The sequence below is a fragment of the Triticum aestivum genome, chromosome 6D (genome assembly GCF_018294505.1).
Source record: "Triticum aestivum cultivar Chinese Spring chromosome 6D, IWGSC CS RefSeq v2.1, whole genome shotgun sequence".
Lineage (NCBI taxonomy): Eukaryota > Viridiplantae > Streptophyta > Magnoliopsida > Poales > Poaceae > Triticum > Triticum aestivum.
The window spans coordinates 200592920-200606384 of NC_057811.1; positions in this window are offsets into that span (position 1 = coordinate 200592920).

The window sequence follows — 13465 nt, forward strand, 5'->3', positions numbered from 1 at the left end:
AGGTCTGGAAGAGGGTTGGCATTTGATGAGTAAAGCTGACGCTTAGACACTCGGGTCAAAACATTGACTGTCTTGCCCGACGGATGAGTGAGTTGAACAGTTCTACTAGAGCAATCGATCTTAGCATAATGGTCTGACATCCAGTCCATACCCAAGATGATATTTATGTCCGAGGACTTGAGAGCTATTAGTGATACAAGGAAGACCAATCTGTCGACAAGAATTTCATTTCAATGGATTATCCTAGAGGTTTGCCATCTAGAACCAGGAGTTTGAATTTCCATGGAGGTGGGCATGTCACTAAATGTGGTGTTGTGCAATCGAGCATAGCTCTCAGAGATAAATGAATGAGATGCTCCAGTATCGAAAAGAATAGTTGCCGGATGGCAATTAACAAGGAGCGTACCAAGGACGACGTTGGGATCCTCATGAATTTCTTCAGCTGAAACATAGTTGACATGGCCACGTGCAGTGGTGGCTGGCTTGGCGTAGTAAGTCTTTCCTGCTGGCTTACCACGGCCAACGGACTGTCCAGGTTGATTGGGGTTGTTTCGGGGGCACTCGCGCAAATAGTGACCCGTTTCTCCACACTTGAAGCATGTCACAACATTGGAGCGTGGAGCAGCATTAGCAGCGGGGCCACCATAGACCTTGGGCGGTGCATACGGCTGGTTGGGGCGAGGCGCCTCGAAGGATGGCCTCGGAGTGAACCTAGGTGGCAGAGCAGTGTTCGGAATCCAGACCCGGCGCTTCTGAGATCCGGAGCCGGATGAGGAACCAAAATCGCGAGAGTGCTTGCGTGTAGCGTCATAGTCAGTCTGTCCTGTCTCAGCACTGATGGCCTTATTGACCAACTTCTGGAAGGAGGTGCACTCGTGCAAACGAAGATCACGGCGAAGCTCGGGGCTAAGTCCCTTGCGGAACCTTGCCTGCTTCTTGGCGTCGGTGGATACCTCTTCAGGAGCACAGCGTGCTAGATTTCCAAACTCACGGCTGTATGCATCCACAGACAGTCTGCCCTGGGTGAAGTTGCAGAATTCTTCCCTCTTACGATCTATGAGACCCTCCGGAATGTGATGCTCATGGAAAGCCTCACTGAGTTCAGCCCAAGTAGTGATTTGGCCGGCTGGGCGCATAGCCTGAAAGTTTTCCCACCAAAGGCTAGCAGGGCCTTCGAGGTGATAGGCAGCGTAGGTGACCTTATCAGCTTCGGCTACGTTGGCAGAACGTAGCTTATGGGTAATGCTGCGGAGCCAATCATCCGCATCGAGGGGCTCGACGGAATGGTTAAACTTCGGTGGGTACAACTTGATAAAGTCATTGATGGACACCAAGTCGTTCCTCTGATGACGTGCAATATTCTGCTCAATTCGCTCTAGCAAGAGGTTAGTCTCACGCTTGTTTCTTTCTGCCTCCAGCATAACTTCGGCCAGTGAAGGCGGTTGGGGCAGATTCTCCCCCCTAGCTGCATTGGCTTCACCCTGGGCCTGGACAGCAGGGTTGTTGCGGGTGTTAACCATCCTAGGAGAAACAAAACAACGGTTTAGACAAGGATGGCTAAATCTTGGCAGGGAAATGCGGAATGTAATGGATAACACGGAATGCAGAGATGATCATCAGTATGACATGGTAATATAGAAACTGTCATACCTATACTAACGGTCATACACACCATACACAGTTTTGTAGAAGCCCAGGCTAGGGTACAACTACGATGAAAGACGATACATCTCATCGGAGGCATTCCAAGCTCCTATACATTATTTTTCTACACCTCCGGAACGTGATACACACCAAGTCGTATCCCACAAGACACGCAGGACTGTGGAGAATACAACTGTTACAATACTAGTGGAACTACCACCAACTCAGACGTCTCCGTAGTAATCTTCATAGAAGTCACCACCATGTCCTGGGAGCTGAACATGATCATCTGGAAACAGTCGGTCCTGTGGGGCTTGCGGTCCATAAGGACTCGGGTGTGGCCTTGGTCCAACAAACGGTGGCAGACGGGGTCCACGAGGAGGGGTGATGCCTCCTACATCACGCCATTCCATACATTCTGGCAGACCAGACCGCACAGGGTACAAGTCCCTCATGTCCATATACCCGGCCTGCACGGCAGGTGCAAACCGTGTCAGAGTGGCCCAGTGATCAGAACGGGCATTAAAGAGCTCCATTCGCAAGGCACGATTCTCACGGTCCTTGTCCTCAAGCATCTCGGTGGTGGTGCGGAGTAGTGAATCCTCATGGGTAGGATCACAGTAAGTAGCCTGATAGTACCCCTGTGCCCCAGGGAGTGCTGCTGGCATATAGCGGAAGTCAGTGTTCTGGAGCAAGGCAGTTCTGGCTCGCATGATAGTCATCATTGAGTAAGCTGCGTCCTGCACGGACATCTCGATGGTAACCCCAAGTCCATAAGAGCAATGGAGGGGTTCAGTGGATCCAGGATAGGAAGGGTAAATCCTGACTGTGCAAAGATATTGACTTTGATTAAAGTCTCGAAACTGCTCCTCGACGGTATACTCGGGATACCAACGATAGCCTATCTCAACCATCACTCGGACCAGCATGGCCGTGTGACCAGGTACGCCGAGGCACCGGGTCAGATGAACCACTTGATTCTGGGAACGGGTGGCCATCTGAAAGCACGAAATAATGCAAGCATTAGTATTTCTAGGAGAATTCGGACAGAATAACGGCTGTAAATGCTCGGAAAAGGATTTGAGACATTCGCAACAGTTTGCAATACCACTCAACAACATCATGTCAAGGTTCTGGTTCAACCGACAACATACTAAAGGTAGTATAAACTGAGCCGAAGCATGGAACCAACAATCATATAAGTTACTACGGATTAGTAACACGTGAACCTGATAGAGAGAAGAGAGCCTAGTCCTTAACCCACGTAGAATGAGAAGAGAATGACTCAGATCAGAGGGCATAAGGTAAGGAGTAAAAGCGCCTTACGTTCCCTCCCACAATCAATTCCCCTACATATAACTAAAGCATTTCTAGACTCGACATCGACCAGTTTGGCTTAACGCACGTACAGGCAGTCCGGCTCTGATGCCAACGCTGTCAGGACCCCGATTCTAAGTCACACCGATCTAGCCTGTAACACCTCATATCACATTGCGGCCTCACGCACGGTACTCCCACGGGTGTCGCCTTACCATGGACCGGGACTGGTTGTGCCTTTTGGCTCACGTATATGACAATGTCGCTAGCATCCATATGACAGAGAACCCGGGCCGACATGGCTAGTCGTGAACCCAAAGTGGCACTAACGTATGGGGACAAGCATACATGAATCAACACCGAACGTGTCGGTCAGCAGCGTGTGAATCCGGGCTGTAGCACTGGGCTAACAGGACTCCGGGAACCCGGGCTGTAGCAGGCTAGGCAGGACTCCGGATGTCACCGCGTGACATTTCCCCGAAGGGACAGACACAGGAACGATATGAATCACATGCCGGCCAGTCAAGTGTCCAGAGCAGTAGTGCTGGGCTAGCAGGACTCCGGTGAACCGGGCTGTAGCGGACTACTATGGCTCAAGGAGGCACGAGACTACATTTCCCCATAAGAGAGGCTGCCAAGGATAAACAACTAGATTGTTGGATCCCACACATACCAAGCATTTCAATCATACACACAATATGCTCGATATGTGCAAATACAACATGGCATCACAACAAAACTCTACAACTCAAAGTACTTTATTTAAAGGGCTCCGGAGAGCCTTACATAACTTGTTCATACAGATAGGGGTCACATGACCCGACACTCAAGTCATATAAACATACAAGCACATGCGGAAGCAACTTGTCTGGGTACAGACACTAGAAAGAAAGAAGGCTTGACGAAGCCTGTCTATCTACGTAGGCCCTTCACAAGCCTAGATCACCACCTGGGTGGCAAGTCACTCGTCGAACCCATCGGAAGGGGCGGTGTTGTCGTCTGAAAACAGTAATTGAAGCAACATGAGTACAAAGGTACTCAGCAAGTCTTACAACAGATCCTACTATACATGTTCATTCTCAAGAAGGTAGTGGAGTTATTGCAGCAAGCCAGCTTTGACTCTTGGCTAAGCTATCCTACGAGACACCACTTGTAAAATAGTTTTCGCACACGAGTCCACTAATTACCATTTCAATACTCCACCGTGGATCCTCCCTCGTCATCCCACGAGAGGGCCATCCGCGGTACTCACACTTATCTTGAGGCTTTTAGTAGTATCGTTTTACTTGTCTATGAACTGCATAAGCGACCAAGTAGTCCTTTACCGCGGACGCGGCTATTCGAATAGTTTTATACCCTGCAGGACTGTACTTCGTCACACACGCTCTCACCACTTACCACCGTTTACACAGTGTGTACTCGGCAACCTTCAAGCGGAAGCCCAGCGAGGGTGTCGGCCACAGCCTACCTAAACACTCGAGTCTCTAGTCCAGGTTTATCGCCTATTCAGGTTCCATCCGCAGGGAGTCCGGCCGAGGTTTCCACATACGGCCCCGAACGATGTGTGCAGGGTTCCCGAGACACCAAACGGGCGACTCGGTACACCGGGCCACGAGCCTACCGCATCACAGCCCACCCCTTGGTCAGCGCTGTCCACGGCCTCCAGCTTACTACAAACACCAGAAACTACGTGCAACTCCTGGACAGAGGACAAGGGTGATTAAGAAGCCGAGGGGGTCCATTGGTTTCGGGCCCAATGCGTGGTAGTAGCTGAATCTTAAATCACGCATACAGATCTCAGTTCTTAGGGATGGTCTCAATGAAACAACCCACCATGTACTCCTACATGGCCTCCCATCGATACCTTTACCAAATCGTATTCAACACCTCACTCTCATTACCGACACACACTTTCACTCTAGTTCATCACCCTGATGAGCCAGACCTGACACGACTCTAAGCGTAGCAAGCATAGCATTGTAGGAACACAACATGGCTCAATCAACTCCCACACATGCTAGTGGGTTTCATATAGTTACTGTGGCAATGACAGGTCATGCAAAGGAAAGTGGGTTCATCTACCGCAACACACAGCAGTTTGAATCGCGTTGTCTTAATGCAGTAAATGAGAGCAGAAGCGAGAAGATGGGTTTGTATCGAAATGATCAATGGGTTGCTTGCCTGATGGAGTGGTTGTGGGATACCGCCCTTCAGTTGGATACTCGTGAATATCCTCAGAGGCAGAACCTACCACAATGAACACATCGAAGCACAATCAACACCAAGCAGGTGCAACAATATGATGCATGCATGAGCCATGGCAAAATGGGTGTATTGGGCTAATGCAACTAAGACCAGATGGGTTTGGGCTAGTTTGAATCAAGGATTCAAATTCCAAGTTCATGTGTGGCCCTTTTTAGTGCTTTATCTTGTTCTGCATTAAACAGTAGGTTAACTTGCTTAAACATGCATGAAACCAGTACAGATGGATAGAATGGATTTTTCTGATCATTTTTCATATATAAATCTTTTCATTCTGAGCTATAGATTATTTTCTATGATTTTTTGAAGTTTGTGATAATTTATGGAATTTCCTATATAAGAATAATTCCAGTAATTAAATTACTTAATACGTCAGCAGTGTGTCATGATGACGTCAGCGGTCAACGGGGTCGTCCAGGTCAAGCCTGACATGTGGGTCCCCTGTGTCAGTGTCACTGTTAGTTAGTTAACTAATTAGAGTTAATTTTAACTCTAACTCAGGTTAATTAGCAGGCGGGCCCCACTTGTCAGTGACTCTGGGGAGTCAAACCCGTGGTCAAACCACGCTGACTCGCTGGCGTTTAGCCGCCGGCGACGTCCAGTCACGGCGGTGGAGTGCGGAATCCGTGCTCCGGCGACCAAATGGGCGGCGGAGGGCACCTACGCGTAGCTGGGAGCAAACCGCATCGACTGGTGGTGAAGGTGGAGCTCGGGGTCGCCGGAATCGACGCCGGCGACGAGCCGTGCGGCTGCCGGGGTACGGGTGTAGTCGAACCCGTCGCTAGATAGCACGGCGAGCGGCGTGCGATGGTGCTACGGGCTCCTGGCGATGCAGTGAAGCTAACGGCCATGGTGGTGCGACCGTTTGATGGCCGGAGCCTCGTCGGAGACGAGCTCGTGCGGCGGCGCGTGCGGGTGAGCTACGTGCAGTGGCTACGGAGCTCGAGAGGGTGAATGGAGAAGATGGAATGGTGGCCAAGCTCACGGTGGTTGCGACGGAGCGGACGGCGAGGTCGGGGGCGAACTGCAGTGGTGGTGACGGCGGAGGGGATCCTCGGCGGTGGGCGGTGAAGGCGAGGTCGAAGCAGTGGCTTCGGGGCAAGCGAGCGCTTGGGGCTCGACCTGCTCGAAGGAGAAGGCGACAGCGGAGCTGCTGGACACGGTGGGGCGGCGCGAGGACGACGGTGGCTACGGCTACTCCGGCGAGGTGGCAGCGGCTGCGTCGGCCATGGTGGAGGAAGGCGAGGGAGAGGCGATGGGGGAGAAAGGGGGTGTCCAGGGGCTCGGGGGCGCGTCGAGGAGGTCATCCAGCTCGTCCACGGGCGAGGCGGCAAGCAGGTGGCGCCGTGGCGAGCTCGCGCACGCCGGCGTCACCTCTCTGCCTGCTCTGGCGAGAGCAAGCAGCTGACTGGCCATGGGCCAGCACAGTGCTGGGCCGCCAGGTGGGCTGCCAGGTAAGTTCCTCTCTGCTTTCTGTTTTTCTTTTATATTTATTTCTGTTCTGTGTTTTGAAATAGTAGAAATACTGTTCCATTTAAGAAAATCCTGGAAATATTCAGAGGCACATTTGAAATTATTCTCAACAGCCTAAAAATACCTTCAAGATTATTTGGGCATTTTAAAATATTTATAGGATTTAAATTGCCCAAATGCAAATACTTATGGCCTGGTGAAAAATCCAGAATAGCCTCCAAAAATATGAAACCATTTTTGGCAGAGGTTTTAACCAGGACCAAAGATGGTGAACATTTATGGAGGGCATTTCAGGTTCATTGAAAAGGATTTTAGTAAACCCTAGTTGTTTCAGGGGGGGTGCTGGGGGTTTCTTGCATCCCCATTTCAGGTTTCTGTGAAAAGTAGACATGATGCAACACTCTAATGCATGAACTAGCTAGGATGTGACAGCAATGCTCATGATGATATGATGAATGCAACAAGCAAATAAAACACACGACAACAACGAAAAACAGGGAAGGCATCTGGAGCGTCGGTCTTGGGGCGTTACAAAAGCTTTGGCAACAAATGCTCTTGAGGCCGTGTGGTGACCACACTCGCCTTGATGGATATCTTTGAGGATTGCTTGGCCTTGCTCCGGCTCTACGCAGCGCTGGTACACACCAGTGACGCTGCGCCTCACAAGCTCTCTGTTGACAATGGTGTACGCTGCTGCCCGGCGTTGCACTTGTCGGGCCGAGATCTCATCAGTCGGCAGCTCTTTGTTCACTAGAAAGTTGAGGATGGGCTGAGCCCATGAAGGTGCTGCAATTTCTTCGACTGCTAGGACTACTACTTGTAGGAGGGCGGTTGGGCCGGGAGGCGGCAGGTTGGAGTCAGCTGCCACTTGCTGAGTCGATGAAGTCCCCGGGCCGACTGTTGCAGTCCCCGGGACGGGTTCTGAAGTCCCCGGGCTGGGTGCGACTGCTGCAGTCCCCGAGCCGCCTGCGGAAGTTCCCGCGCCGACTGCTGGAGTCCTCAAGTCGGATTCGACTGCTTCAGGAGGAGCCGACACGAAGATGGAGTCTGATTCTGGTGACGGCTTGAGGAGGCGTTGCAGGGCGACGCCGGCTGGAATTGCTTGCCGGGTGGAGCCGATCCGTGCCAAGGCCTCTGCTTGCTCATTGTCATTTCTTGGCACATGGAGGAACTCGCACCCCTCGAAGTATCCACTGAGTTGTTGTACGAGGAAGCGGTAGCTCACCATGTTTGCATCCTTGGCGTCCTAGTCGCCTGATGACTGCTGGACCACCAAGTCGGAATCACCATAGCACAGGATCCGGCTAATGCCGAGTTCCTTGGCAAGCCGGAGCCCGTGAATGAGTGCTTTGTACTCAGCGATGTTGTTGGAGGCGGCAAAGTGGATTTCCAGCACATATCTGAGCTTGTCGCCTTTGGGAGTGGTGAGGACGACGCTGGCTCCCAAAGCAGTGCGCATCTTGGAACCATCAAAGTGCATCCGCCAATGGGTGGAGTCTAGCGCTGGCGGCAGGGCGGCAGGTACAGGGTCTCGGCCCAGTCGACGAGGAAGTCGGCCAGTGCTTGTGACTTGATGGCGGTGCGAGGCTGGTAGTAGATGGTGTAGGGGGCCAAATCTATGGCCCATTTGGCCACTCGGCCTGAAGCATCTTGGCTTCCAATGATCTCGGCAAGTGGAGCTGTGCAGACCATAGTGATTGGGTGCTCTTGAAATCAGCTTCTTGGCGGCAAAATGCACGCCGTAGCACATCTTCTGATAGTGGGGGTAATTCTGCTTGGAGGCGGACAATACTTCACTCAGGTAATAGATCGGTCTCTGGACTAGTAGTGCTTTGCCTTCTTCCTTGTGTTCCACAACTATGACTGTGGTGACCACCCGGCTGGTGGCGGCGATGTAGAGGAGCATGGGCTCCTTAGGAGTCTAAGCCACCAGGACAGGCGGAGTGGTCAGCATCTTCTTAAGCTGGAGAAAAGCTTCATCCGCCTTGTCGTTCCACTTGAAAAAAGTGGTTTTCTTCATGAGCTGGTACATGGGAAGAGCCTTCTCGCCCAGCCGACTGATGAAACGGCTGACGGACACCAAGCAGCCGGTGAATTTTTGCACGTCTAGCAGTCTTCTGACAAGCGGCGCAAGGGCTGGCTGACTGGCTTGGCATCAGGTAGGACATGTAGCTTGTGCTCGGTGAAATCCGTCGGGACACCCGGCATGCCTGAGACCAGTCAAAGATGTCCCGATTCTCATGGAGGAAATCGACGAGCTCGCTTTCCTATTTGCTGTCAAGGTTTGCACTTATGGCAGCATACCTCTCCAGGTGCTCCGGGTCCAAGGGTATCTTCTTGGTTTCTTTGGCCGGCTTGAACGAGCCCTCAGCTTCCGACTCCTTGGGGTTGGGTGACATTTCCGGCTGCTTGCCTGCCATTGCCACAACCCGGTCAAGGAGCCGCTTTTCAGTCGCGATCACGAGGGACTCAGCTAGCCGGCTGCTATCTGCAGCACAGGCGGACGGCTTCTTGTAGTCCCCTGCTATGGTCAGCATTCCCTTGGAGCTCGGCGTCTTCATCTTGAGGTAAGCATAGTGGGGGACCACCATGAACATGGCCAGAGCAGGTCGGCCAAGCAGTGCATGATAGGGGCTCTCAAGCTCCACCACCTCAAACCATACTAGCTCTCGGCGAAAGTGATTTTTGTCTCCGAAGAGGACATCTATCTGGGTCTTACCGATTGGTCAGCAGGAAAGGCCAGGAACTATGCCATGGAATACAGTTCGACTGGGTTGAAGCTGTCTATGTTTGATTCCCAACTTCTCCATAGTATCCTTGTACAGGATGTTGATGCTGCTGCCGCCATCTATCAGAACTCGGGAGAAGCGGGCAGCCTGCCTCTCTGTGGCGAAAGTGGCATCCAGAACCAAGGCATAAGAACCGGGATTGGGCATCACCTCCGGGTGGTCAGCTCTGCTCCAGCTGATGGGCTTCTCAGACCAATGCATAAACTCGGGGGCCTATGATGCTACTGCATTTACTTCTTGTTGTCACTGCCGTCTGCTGTGCTTGTTGTCGGCCACGCTGGTGAACATGACATAGGCTCCATGCTCTTCTGGGTATTCATCTTGTATTGCACCGACTGGCCGAGCCACCGGCTGCTGAGGTGGAGGCGGTGGCGGGCTGGCAGGCGGAGGAGGCAGGAGTCCGTCACCCTTGGCAATCCTGGTGAGCCAATGGCATTTCCGAGTGGTGTGGTTGGACGGCTTCGTGCCGCTGTGAAACTTGCAGGGTGCATCGAGAGTCTGCTCGTACGAGAAGGCGAGTAACCAGTTGGGATTGCCGCCCTTCTGGCGCTTGGGTGGAGGCTGCCCTTCCGGCTGCTGGTCTTCAACTATCGCCACCTACCAGCTTGTGGAAGCCGGCTGCGTGGCCTTGTGTTTATGGTCATTCTGTTGCTGTCGCCGATTGGTGTCACCAGCCGGGGCCCGAGGAGCTTGGGGAGCCACTTTGCCAGATGCGTCAACTTGGATCTCCGCCTTCATGGAGGAGTCGGCCGTGGCGTACTTGTCTGCTATGATCAGCAGTTCGTCGAGGGTCGTCGGCTCATCGCAGAGAAGCTTGTGCTTGAGGAGGGTTGCGCAGCTCGGCCCAGCGCGTGAGATAGCCGCGAGTCGACTCGTTGGGGCCTTGGACGCATAAGGAGAGCTGGCGAGGCTTGGGCGGCCGCTTGTATGTGCTGGTGAAGTTGCGGATGAAGGCTTCAGTGAAATCAACCCAGCTGTTGATGCTGCGGGGCTTCAGGCTATTCAGCCATGTCCGGGCTGTGCCCTGGAGCATGAGCGGAATGTACTTCACGGTAACGCGCTTGTTGCCGTTCGCGATGCTGACGGCTGTGGAGTAGTCGACCAGCCAGTCTTCCGGCTTCACGGAGCCGGTGTACTTGGGCGTATCTCTCGGGAGAGTGAACCCTTTGGGGAAAGGCTCATCTCGAATGCGGGGGCCGAAACAAGGCGGACCCAGCTCGTCTTCTTCTTCTAGCGCCAGAGATCGGTTGAGGCGGTCGATCCGGTGGAGGGCATCATTCTCTCCGACTCCTTCTCGGCGACCGAGGTGGTCCCTGAGTGTCGGGTGCTCAACAGGCGGCGGGGAAGCGCGCCTCTCCCTGCGAGGGGGAGGAGGAGGCGGACAGTCGTCCCGCCGTTCCACTGCTCTTGGGCGACCGTCTTGGTCGCGCTCGATGGTGATGCGAGTCTGGCTGCGGCTAGCAGCCGGCTCCTTGTCTCTTCTACCGCGGACGCCGCTAGTCGGTGTCCGGGATGTCGCGCCTTGGTCTCGGCGAGAAGGCGGGTCGTCGTGTCGCCGGCTGGGCGCTTCCGTGCGGCAGCCGGCCTCCTGCTGCTCAGCAGCCGCGTCAAGGAGCTGCTGAACGCGCTCCGTCATGTGGCGACGCTCATCGCCCTCGAGCTTGTCTAGCTCATCTGCTGCCACCTGGGCAGCTCGTATGTTCTCCACAGGCATGGCGTAGACGGGACGATCTGTCCTGAACAGGCTGGCAATGGTCGCGCCACGCTGCCGGATCAGGCCAATGCGGCTAGGCCCACCAGGAGCCGGCGTGCCGCCGACGGCACGGTCCATCTCACGCTGGTAGGCCTCCGAAAGGCGTCTCATGCTGGCTAGCCGGTTGGCGCTTTCGACGAGCTGGACACGGCATGCCTCCAGCGTCTTGGCGTCGGCGTCTTCCGGGATGGGCGCAGTCAGGTCTTGCATTGCCGCCTGCAACGGATCCTGGCCACCTCCGCCAGAGTGCTCGCCATGGTTGATGACGACCACCTGCGTGACAGTGCTGCCACCGCTATCCGTGTGAGGAAGCGGCTCGTCGTAGACCACCACGTTGGTGGGGAACCCGTCAAGCGACGCCGTGTCAGAGTCGACAAGCATCGGGTCGGTGGAGCCAACCGACTCCAAGTCAGCAGCAGGCTCACTGGCGAGGTGGAGCTGATCGAGGAGGCTCACGAGGCGGCTCCCGGGGCCCTCTGTGCCGGCATGAGACGCGGGCTCGTCGTAGAGGCGAATCTCGCCAACAAGATCGGCGAGGCAGCTCGCCGCGCAGGCGACCTCCACGCCGTGGAGCGCGTCGGCGCAGACGTCGTCTGGCGTGCCGGGCCGGCTGCGCTCGCCAGGAAGGAACATGGTTCCCATCCAGAACAGGTCTCCGAGAGATAGTGCACCTCGCCCCATGGTGGGTGCCAAATGTCGGGGGTTGGGTGCGACATATGCCAATGGATGGCTTATCATGGTGGGCGCGAGTAGAACGTCGCCGGTGCCTGGAAGCGGGATAAGGCGTAGACACGAACGCCGATGCACTTTACCCAGGTTCGGGGCTTTCCTAGGAGATAACACCCCTAGTCCTGCTCTGCGGGGTCTCCGCGTGATCACTAAGGCACTAGTGATACAATGGCACTCCTTGAGCTGTATGCTAGAGGTAGAAGAAGGCAGGCACGCTCTGTCCTCCTCTAGGTGTGAGTCTAGTTCTAACAGGTTGGGAACCCTTTGCATGGGTGCCCTGGGGGGGTTTATATAGCCCTACCCCCCAGGGGTATAATGGTAATCCGGCCGGGTGTAGGACCCGGCTGTCAGTGTCTCTGGTCGCCGGTTTCTCGGCCGGCTGCTGGGGCCAGCCGCCTGGTGGGCCCCACCGCCTGGTCTATTACGGCGCCGACAGGCCGCTCCCGCCGCTCGCGGGTCTTGCCGGCTACTGATTACTGTAGCCATGATGCTAATGACGTAGGCTTGGTCAGGGGAGCGTGGCTACAGTCCCGCCGCCTGGCGGGAGATCACTGTAGCCACACCGTGTCTTATCTGGTTAATGGCGCGCGGGCCCTAAGGAAAGAACGGGCCGCCTGCTAGAGGCCGGCCTCCCTCGGGTCCGACTGGTCAGGCTTCTGCCGTCTTCTGGGCTCTCGCTGCCCGGTAGGGCCCGCTGCCTGCAGGTCGTACTGACATGCCATCGGGGGAACAGGGCTCCGCATGTCAGTAGTGACGTCGGGGGCGGAGTGGCAACAGTGCCACGCCGGGCGGAGATCTCTGTCTGTACGGAGCACTGTGGCCATGCCCGGCCCTAGATACGGGGGCGATGGGCTATACTGTAGCCTCACCTTGTCTTGTCTTCTTAATGGGGGCGCAGACTCTGAGGGCGTCGTAGGCCGCCTGCTAGAGGCCGGCCTCTCTGGAGGCCACCTGCGAGGAGTCGGCCCATCTTGGTGCCGCCTTCTGGGCTTAGCCGCCTTCTGGCAGCCGGCCGCTTGGGCCAGCCAGCCATCAGAAGGCGGCGCTTCTTCTTGAGGCTCTGAGGGGCGCTGCCGGCCCCGATGTATTGAAAGGTTCAGGGACTCGGGTTAGGCTACCCGTGGCCCATTACTCCGACAAGTAGCAACTGGGCTAACAGGACTCCAGTAAACCGGGCTGTAGCAGACTACCATGGCTCAGTGGAAGCACTAGACTACATTTCCCCATAAGAGAGGCTACCAAGGATAGACAACTAGGTTGTCAGATCCCACACATACCAAGCATTTCAAATCATACACACAATATGCTCGATATGTGCAAATACAACATGTCATCACAACAAAACTCTACAACTCAAAGTATTTATTCATTAGGCTCCGAGGAGCCAAGTATTACAACATGGGTCTCATGACCCAACATACAGAGCAGACAAGCAACAAGCAGAAGGATAAACATGTCTGAGTACAGACAACTACAAATGAAAAAGGCTGAGAAGCCT